Genomic DNA, 7,870 nt, shown 5'->3' with positions numbered 1-7,870 from the left:
ATGATCTCTGATGTTTCTTTTTCTTATGATCTATGTACTGAATAGAAATCTCTTCATGGACTAGTACTCTTAATGAAGGTTCTAAATATATGGTAGCTGAATATATTAAAGAAGATTATCCTAATAATGGGGCATGGAAAAAGGAACAAGAACTTTTTAAAACTTGAATTGGTATATGACCTCTTGGTGGGAAAAGCACTGTTAGGTAAGTGATCTGCCACCACTGCAATACACCTAAAGAAAATAAAAGAAGTAAAGCTTCAGTATTTCTTCAGTCTGGAAACTTGTGTGATTAAATCCTCAAAGACTGAGCCTCTGTGACCTCACCTTTTTTTGGTGAAAAATGAGTCAGTTCTCTTTTCCTTAAGAGAGTTCCTCTGCACTGGGTAAAGTCAAAAATTTGAAGCCCGAGGGTGTTTACACCTATGTCACTAAACCCTAATTTGTCTGGAAGTGATCTGGTAGGGCCAGGAGCACAGAGGTTAACTATTTTCTAAAGGACATCTACGGAACTACTGGAGTAGCATTATCCGCTTTAAAAAAACCCCAACAGACAAATGACAACCCCCACCCAAAAAACCCTCAAAATCCAACACAAGCAAAAAAACCCCTCACAAACATAAATCACATGAACCTGGTATAATAACATCCTAGCTGGATACTTTTCCAGAACTTTGTATTGGTACAGAGTGACTCACAATTTAGTTCTCGACACTTCTGAATACCATGGCTACCATGTGACATGACCAAATTTATAGAGAAAAAATTACTTTTTGCCAAATCTTTGTTGTATTTGAGGGGAAAGGAGATACTTCCTGTTTACAAGTGGAAGTATTCTTGCAGCTGGTTTTTCATGTTCATCAGTTTGCCAACAGCTCTTTTTTCATCAGCTTGTAGAGTAAATTAATACTTTTCTTGCTTTCTGGCTTTCATGCACTTGCAGCCCAGCAGTGCCGTGCAACTGATGGATTGCCAGGACTCTGATGAAATCATGCTTGGATGAAGAAGTTTAAGCTCCCTTCCCTCAGCTGTTTTCATCCTGCAAGAAAAGTCCTTAAAATCTAGTTTTGTGGTGGCTAAGTGAGCAACTTTGCTTTCCAAGGTCCATAAAACCATTATCTTGGAAATTAGTTGTTAAAGAATAGAAATTGTGATGCAGTATTAAATTAATGCCCAGGTTTCTGTAATTTATTACAAATTAGGTGTAATTATATCCCTTCAGGGTTCACTTGTAAAGAAGATTAAACTCATCTGACTGTTGGGCCAGGAACAGCCAGGCTGAGATAAGTGAGAAAATTTTAAGAAATGGCTCTGTAATTTTGTTTCCAGTTTTGCAATTTTATTTATACTTGATTTAGTTCACTTATTTTAATTTCAAATTGATTGCTAAATCGGACACTTTCTGCAGAACATAATAGGGTAACAACCCAAGGAATTCTGTCTCTTTTGCAGAGCAGATAGAGCAGTGCAGTCACTGTTCTGTCCAGCCTTTGTGAAAGGTAAACTGAGAGGGCACATGTTTCATTTCATGCAGTAGCTGCACACACAGTCTAATGTTAAACCTGAGACACTGAGCAATGTGCTAGGATGAGATGGTGCTTGGTGCAGTTCACCTCTAGGCCTGTAGGTTGGGGTGTGCATAACTCAGTCACTGATTTTTGGAGATCTTTTTTAAAGCTTATTAATCATTAAAAAGCATTTATCTTCCAAAGGAGTCAGTTTTCCAATGATAGAATTTCTTTAACTCCATTTTGGATTTAGGTACCTGAGAAATTTGAGTAAGGAGAGGGCATGAACTCCGCGCTGAGCAAACAAGGGAGTTTTCTCCATGGTGAAGAGCAGGCACTGCTAGCTAAAAGGCTGCTGAGATCAGTAGACAGCTGAAGTTGTCAGCACTCCAGAAGATGATTTGCACTCCAGAAAATAATTTGGCTCTCTTTAATTTTTCTGAAGAAGTTAAGAAGCCTTATTACAATATCTTAAGTGATAAAAAAACCATAGAATTGTTAAACAAGCCTCTACTTTTCCAAGGATCTCCATGTGTTTGCTTTTAAAATAAATTACTACTCTACCTTTCAGTAGAGTAATTCTCTTCAGGAGAAAAGCAGTTACGTTCCAAAACTTTTTATGAAAATTCATGTATACATTAAAAAAAAAAAAAAAAAGAAGTGGTGAGTTCTTTGAAACTTCACTCCTAGGTGCTGAATATGGTCTAGTTGCTCCTGTCATCATGATATTCAATGAATTCTTCAAGAAATAGAAAACATGTCTTTGGTGGAGAAATATACAGAAAGACTCTGTAAGAGTCTCAGAATGCAGCTGTCCTCAAAAGAACATGGGTATAAGTCAGTTTACAGAAGAAAGCTGCATTTAATTACAAGAAAAAGTTCTGCTTGGGTGCTATCTAATGACGTTTCACAGTGATGCCATTGCTTAGTACAGACACTGCACTGCCTATTCAGAAGTGCTTAGCTGTTCTTTCATTTTTTTTACCTTTTCTTTTCTTAATTCCTCTAGGATTTCATTGCACCTCACCGTGGATCAGACTATTAGATTATGACCTTTGTTTTAGAGACTATGTGCCATTTATATGTGCATGGTATTTAACACACTAGGAGTTAAGCCTGCATACTTTCATGGAGAGCTGAAATTTTTCACATGATTTCAGCCATACAAATATCTTGGCTTTGTTTTCAAGAACTAAGAATCACTGTGCATAAACATTTGCAAGTGTTTAATGTACATCTCATATGCTTCAGTTTGCACTGCGGTTTTCTGACTGATATGAGGGCAGCATGTCCTCCTTATCTACCAAAGGTATACACACCTATAGACTGTAACTTCTGAAATCAGGTAAGATCAAGCTCTCTGACTTACAATTTGCACAGAGTATTTCTTCCAAATTTTATGTCAAATTTCACTTAAAATTCTCACAGCTGATCTTTAAATTTATGGAAATGCTAACGGACAGTTATTAGGACAGTGTGGGTGTTGCCATACTTACATCGATGCCAAGATTGCATTAAACCCCCATATACAGGCATTACAGTCCTGAAATAGTTGACATTAAACCTCCCAGCTGTCAGCAACAGTGCTGTTTTACAAAAAGAATACCCGGAATAATGGCTAATATCTTGAAAGGGCACAGTGTGTGAATAATAATGAACCCACTTTAAAAAACACTGCTGATCTTGTGACAAGTCATGCTGGAGGTTCTGATGTCCTCTAAACTGTTGTCTTGGTACATGATCACTATTCATTTTTATCTGGTATAGCATGAGCAATGAGTATATGGCATGTGTTTGCAAACACCGCACAGCACAGAAGAAGGAGGTGCAATCTCTGCTTCACTGTCCAGTCTGTGTGGCTCATTTATTTTCAGGCATTAAAATAGTACCTCTTAAGGGTACATCACAAAGCCTGTTCTTTTGAGAAAATGCTGGGGATAAGGGATAGCTGAAGTTGCTCTTGTTGTGGACTGGTAGTTTTTCAAGGGCTTTTTTGAGGCAACCTATCTTGTGATGTCTGTTCTAGCTCTGTTGTTTTTAAGGTGGAAAAAGGGTAAAAGCTATCAGAAGATTGTAGGTTATAACTATACTGGTCTCCTTGTTTTCCAAGTGAAAGTTAATGACTCTCAACCATATCATAGAGCAAACTGATGTTTTACTATTTCATTACTGCCCCAAATTTATTGAGATTTTGATTTTAAATGTTATTATGATGTTTAAAAATAATAATAATTATCATGTATTATAAGAGTTATTCTAGTAATGTATTCCTGCTAAATTGAGATACTTAGACTTGATCCGGCTAGTGCTCGGCTGATGTATGTCAGCGAAAACAACTTACATGTTTCTGTGTTCAGCATAAATATGGTTTCGGATTTTAAAATGAGAATAAAGATTTGAGAGCAAGCTTTAGGGAGCTGCTGGGAATTGAGATCACTGTTTTATATATGTTCTCCTTTTTATTGGGGAAATTATAAGATACTATTTAAAAAATCCGTTAGTGATAGATGAATGAAATGGTGCCACCTTAGAGCACTTCTCAATTTATTGTCTTGTTTTCTTCACAAATCTCTTCCTATATATATATGTAACAAAATTATTAATGAGTTGAAGTGTTTGGGCTTTTTTTTAGTGTTTCCAGAAAAGCATCCTGCTGAGAAAAACCTTTGATGCTTGTGCTGTATCCATCTGGGAGTGAAGACCTGAAGCAGGTAAAATGAGGTGGCTCGGAGAATGACTGGTAATGTAATCACAGTGAAGGGAAGGCTCTGGGCACCCCTGAATCTCATTGCTGCAGGAGTTGTGCCTTTACTTCTTAGTAGAGATCCCAGGGCAATGGAAAATGATGGAGAGAGCCTGAGAGACAGTGTTCTGAGGGTCAGAAGTCCTGAGCTCTTCCTGCTCCTCCTCTTTGTATTGCCTTCAGCTGAAATCCAGTCTTTGTCTCACTGTGGTCCCTGGGCACCCTGGTACTATTTGCCTTCCCAAGCTGAGAGCTGTGGTCTCCTGGGAAAGGGGCAGATCTATTAATAGAAAACACTTTACATGCTTGGCTTTCCACATTAGGAAAAGAGATGTATATGTGGAAACTTTCTTGATCGGATCCTAATGTGTCATTAATTTTGTTTCACTCCAAAGCATGGCCAGTATTTGCTTTGTGCTGACTATCAGAAAATGAGTTGAAATACAAGTCCTAATGAGAGCAACAGTCATTATTTTAAGTGTATTTTTGTGTTTAATTTATAAACACCAGTGAAAATCAGATAATGAAGTGATCAATCATTTTCAAATTATTATCTTGTAAAAATGTCTAATCAGTGAAATCAGAGCACTAGGGGTTCCTTTTGCCAATAAAACGAGAAGCCCAAAGAACTATGACAGTCTTACTGATGGTGAAAATGCACCAGAACCACCCATCCCCATCTTCCTCTCTTTTAGTTACTCTTTTGATATTAAATTTGTAATTAGAGTCCTTGATTACCAAGGCAAGAAGTAGTCATAAACAATTCCTGGATTGAGTTACAATAATTTTATATAGATTTCTGAATGTTTTACTAAGGGCTTTTGTTCTTGTTTTATAAGCACTGGAATTTGTCTTGTCATTGGGGGAAAAATGGCAAAGGAACAAACTACAAACAGAGTTTTAATATCTACATATATAAAACTTGTCACAATTGAACAAATACAGGAACTGAAACAGGAGGTGTTGCATGTGGCAAATTGAAAGCTGATTAACCTACTATTAATGATGACCTCATGTGAGCAACACATGATCTTGCCAGGACTGACGTTATTCAAATCATATGGGAAATACTTGCTATGAAATAGTGGTGTATATTAAAAAAAAAAAAACAATCTAAACAAGCAGAAAGTTTATTCTGAATCTTTGTTGATCCACAGAATGAAGTAGTTAGATAATTTTGTAGGAATCATGTGGTGCACTCAGATGATTTGGAGGAAGGAAAGATAAGAAAGAAAATGTGGAGGGTTTTCAGGTGAGGCCATGTGCATAGGCACATGCAGTTGTGGCTGGGTGGAAAGCTGCCTCCTGAGTTTCCTCATTTGTGACAGTGCCCACATAGAGCTGTGTTTGTCAATCTAGGAGTTCCATAGTTCAAACACAGATATTTTAACAGTCTACTGTAGATATTACTGGATTTAAGGATGATTTTCAGATCGTTATGCAGGTAAAGTGAAACAAGAAAACAAAGGACATTAAATACTATAATAAAACTTTTGGTAAAGTGTTTTGTAGAATAACAGACCATCCTCCACAAATTATTTTTTCCTTCACTGTGGATACCCTCTTTTGTTTGCTACTGTAGGGTGCTTTTCAAGACTCAAGCCCTCCTTGGAGTTTTGTTTTGATACAAGTGTGTGCAAAGAATTCTCAGGTCTGTACTAAGTGTTTACATTTACAAAGCTCACGTGAGTTTTGTCTGACTTAACATTTTAGGCCTCAAGAAAATGAAGAAAAAACTGAAATATAGACAAAAGGGAATTCTGCATATTTGTCAGCAGAAAACTAGATTGGACCTTGCAATCTCCATCAGTTGAAATGAAATAAGGTACTTTTGCTTGTCTCAAATGTAATGTGATTTATCCATGGCTTTATCATTATTGTCCTGTCAGAGTGCAGATGCTGCGTGGTTCACAGAGTAAAAATGGACTCTTTGATGCTGCTTGCATTTCATAAATTAATATCAGTGAAAAAGAAAGTTAAAAGCTTGAAATGTCATCAGAATGTCCCTGGGGAGCAACAAGACATCAAGCATGTTGGATCCACAGCAGGTTCAAACATGGGGAAGTCAGGCAGCCCCATCCAATTCCAGATGTTACAACTGGATCCTCCTCATGTTCAGCTTCAGGTGTGGAGGGTCACAGCAGCCCATGGTGGAGATGGAAATGCACAGATCCCATCTAAAAGGGAGAGGAAAAAACCACAGAAATCATGGAAACAAAGTAAGGCCCAAATACTTGGACACTGATACTACTGATCCCAATGTATGGAGAAGTCCAGCAGGTCTTCAGGGTTTTGCACAATGCTGATGTGTAGGATACCTACCATCAGCAAATGTAGAGACAATACATTGATCACGTCTTCCACAACCAGCATCTTCAGCTGCTGCTCACCAAGCCTGATCTTTCCTAGGGCATATAGTTATAGCTGAACCAAAGAAAAGGATATGAGAATCATCATCTGGGAAGAAAAAACAACGACCACCAATTCTGCCAGAGACCTTGTGCCAGTATTTAATATTTATCTAGCACTGGTTCCAGCTGGGACCAAAGACACAATGTTTCCACCTGCAGTCACCTAGGGGGTCTTTGCTATCTGGACAATTGTCAGTCAGGTGAGGATGTGTCTGTCTTCATCAACGCTGAAACATGGTGATCCTCAGCCTTGCTTAACTTACTTCCACCTTAGCTTTGTTTTTCCTTCATGCTGTTTCCTTTATCCTATTCATGTTGCATTTTACTATTTACTCCTTGAGATACTGACTTAAGTTCTGTCCTTTTTTCTTTCTTAAATGTTTTTTAATGTTTCATACATTGCCTGTCGGGGTCCCTCCCCCCTGCCAAGTAGCCCTGGGAGAGGGGCCCTGGGGGGGAGATACGGGGTTTCCCTGCCCCTGGTCAGCCTCGTTCCCCATGGGTTGTTTTGTGTTCCCCTGCACAGCCAAGGACCCTCAGGTCCCATGACTGTAACAGCTCCTCGGCAGAATAAACATCTCTGAAACATCTATCAAGAATCGGGCCATGTATATTTCTTTCCCACAGGCCTCCTTGTTTGGTACATCGTGTTACAGAATCCCCACTGTAACAAAATGGTGGGGAATTGCGAGCAGAACGATCCCCGATCCTTACAGCGACGGATTTGTGAGTTAAGAAACTCTGGATTCCTCTTCTTGTTTTTGTTTTGCTATTCCATATCTAAACTATGGAGGAACCATGGAAGGACTCTTGGCTCTCAGAGCCGCATATGGACATTTACCTTAAACTTGAAAAGATTCTTGAGCAACAATTTGTAAATTTTAGCTTAATTCAAGCTCAAAAGGAACTGAAACATTTCCTTTCACGGTTGTTTAAGAATGTTTTCTATGTTTCTTGGGATTTAATTCTTACCAAAGACTTTTGGAACAACGTTTGGACACAGTTAGTTTTTGAGTCAAAATATATGCTGATGGAAGAATATTTTCGTGAATATTATTTAATTACCAAGACTGCTGAGCAATGTCAGCTGTGTCTTGGTGAAGGGAAGCCTGGCTCAGGGACCATACGACCCAGGCCACATGGACCGAGCCCTCTCTGAGCAGCAGCGAGGCAGTTCCCACGTGTGGGCAGAGCCACGTGAGCTGCAG

The sequence above is a fragment of the Corvus brachyrhynchos genome, unplaced genomic scaffold, assembly GCF_000691975.1.
Source record: "Corvus brachyrhynchos isolate BGI_N302 unplaced genomic scaffold, ASM69197v1 scaffold310, whole genome shotgun sequence".
NCBI classification, from domain to species: Eukaryota; Metazoa; Chordata; class Aves; order Passeriformes; family Corvidae; genus Corvus; species Corvus brachyrhynchos.
The sequence above is the reverse complement of the archived record's forward strand: the minus strand, read 5'-3'. Positions refer to the sequence as shown.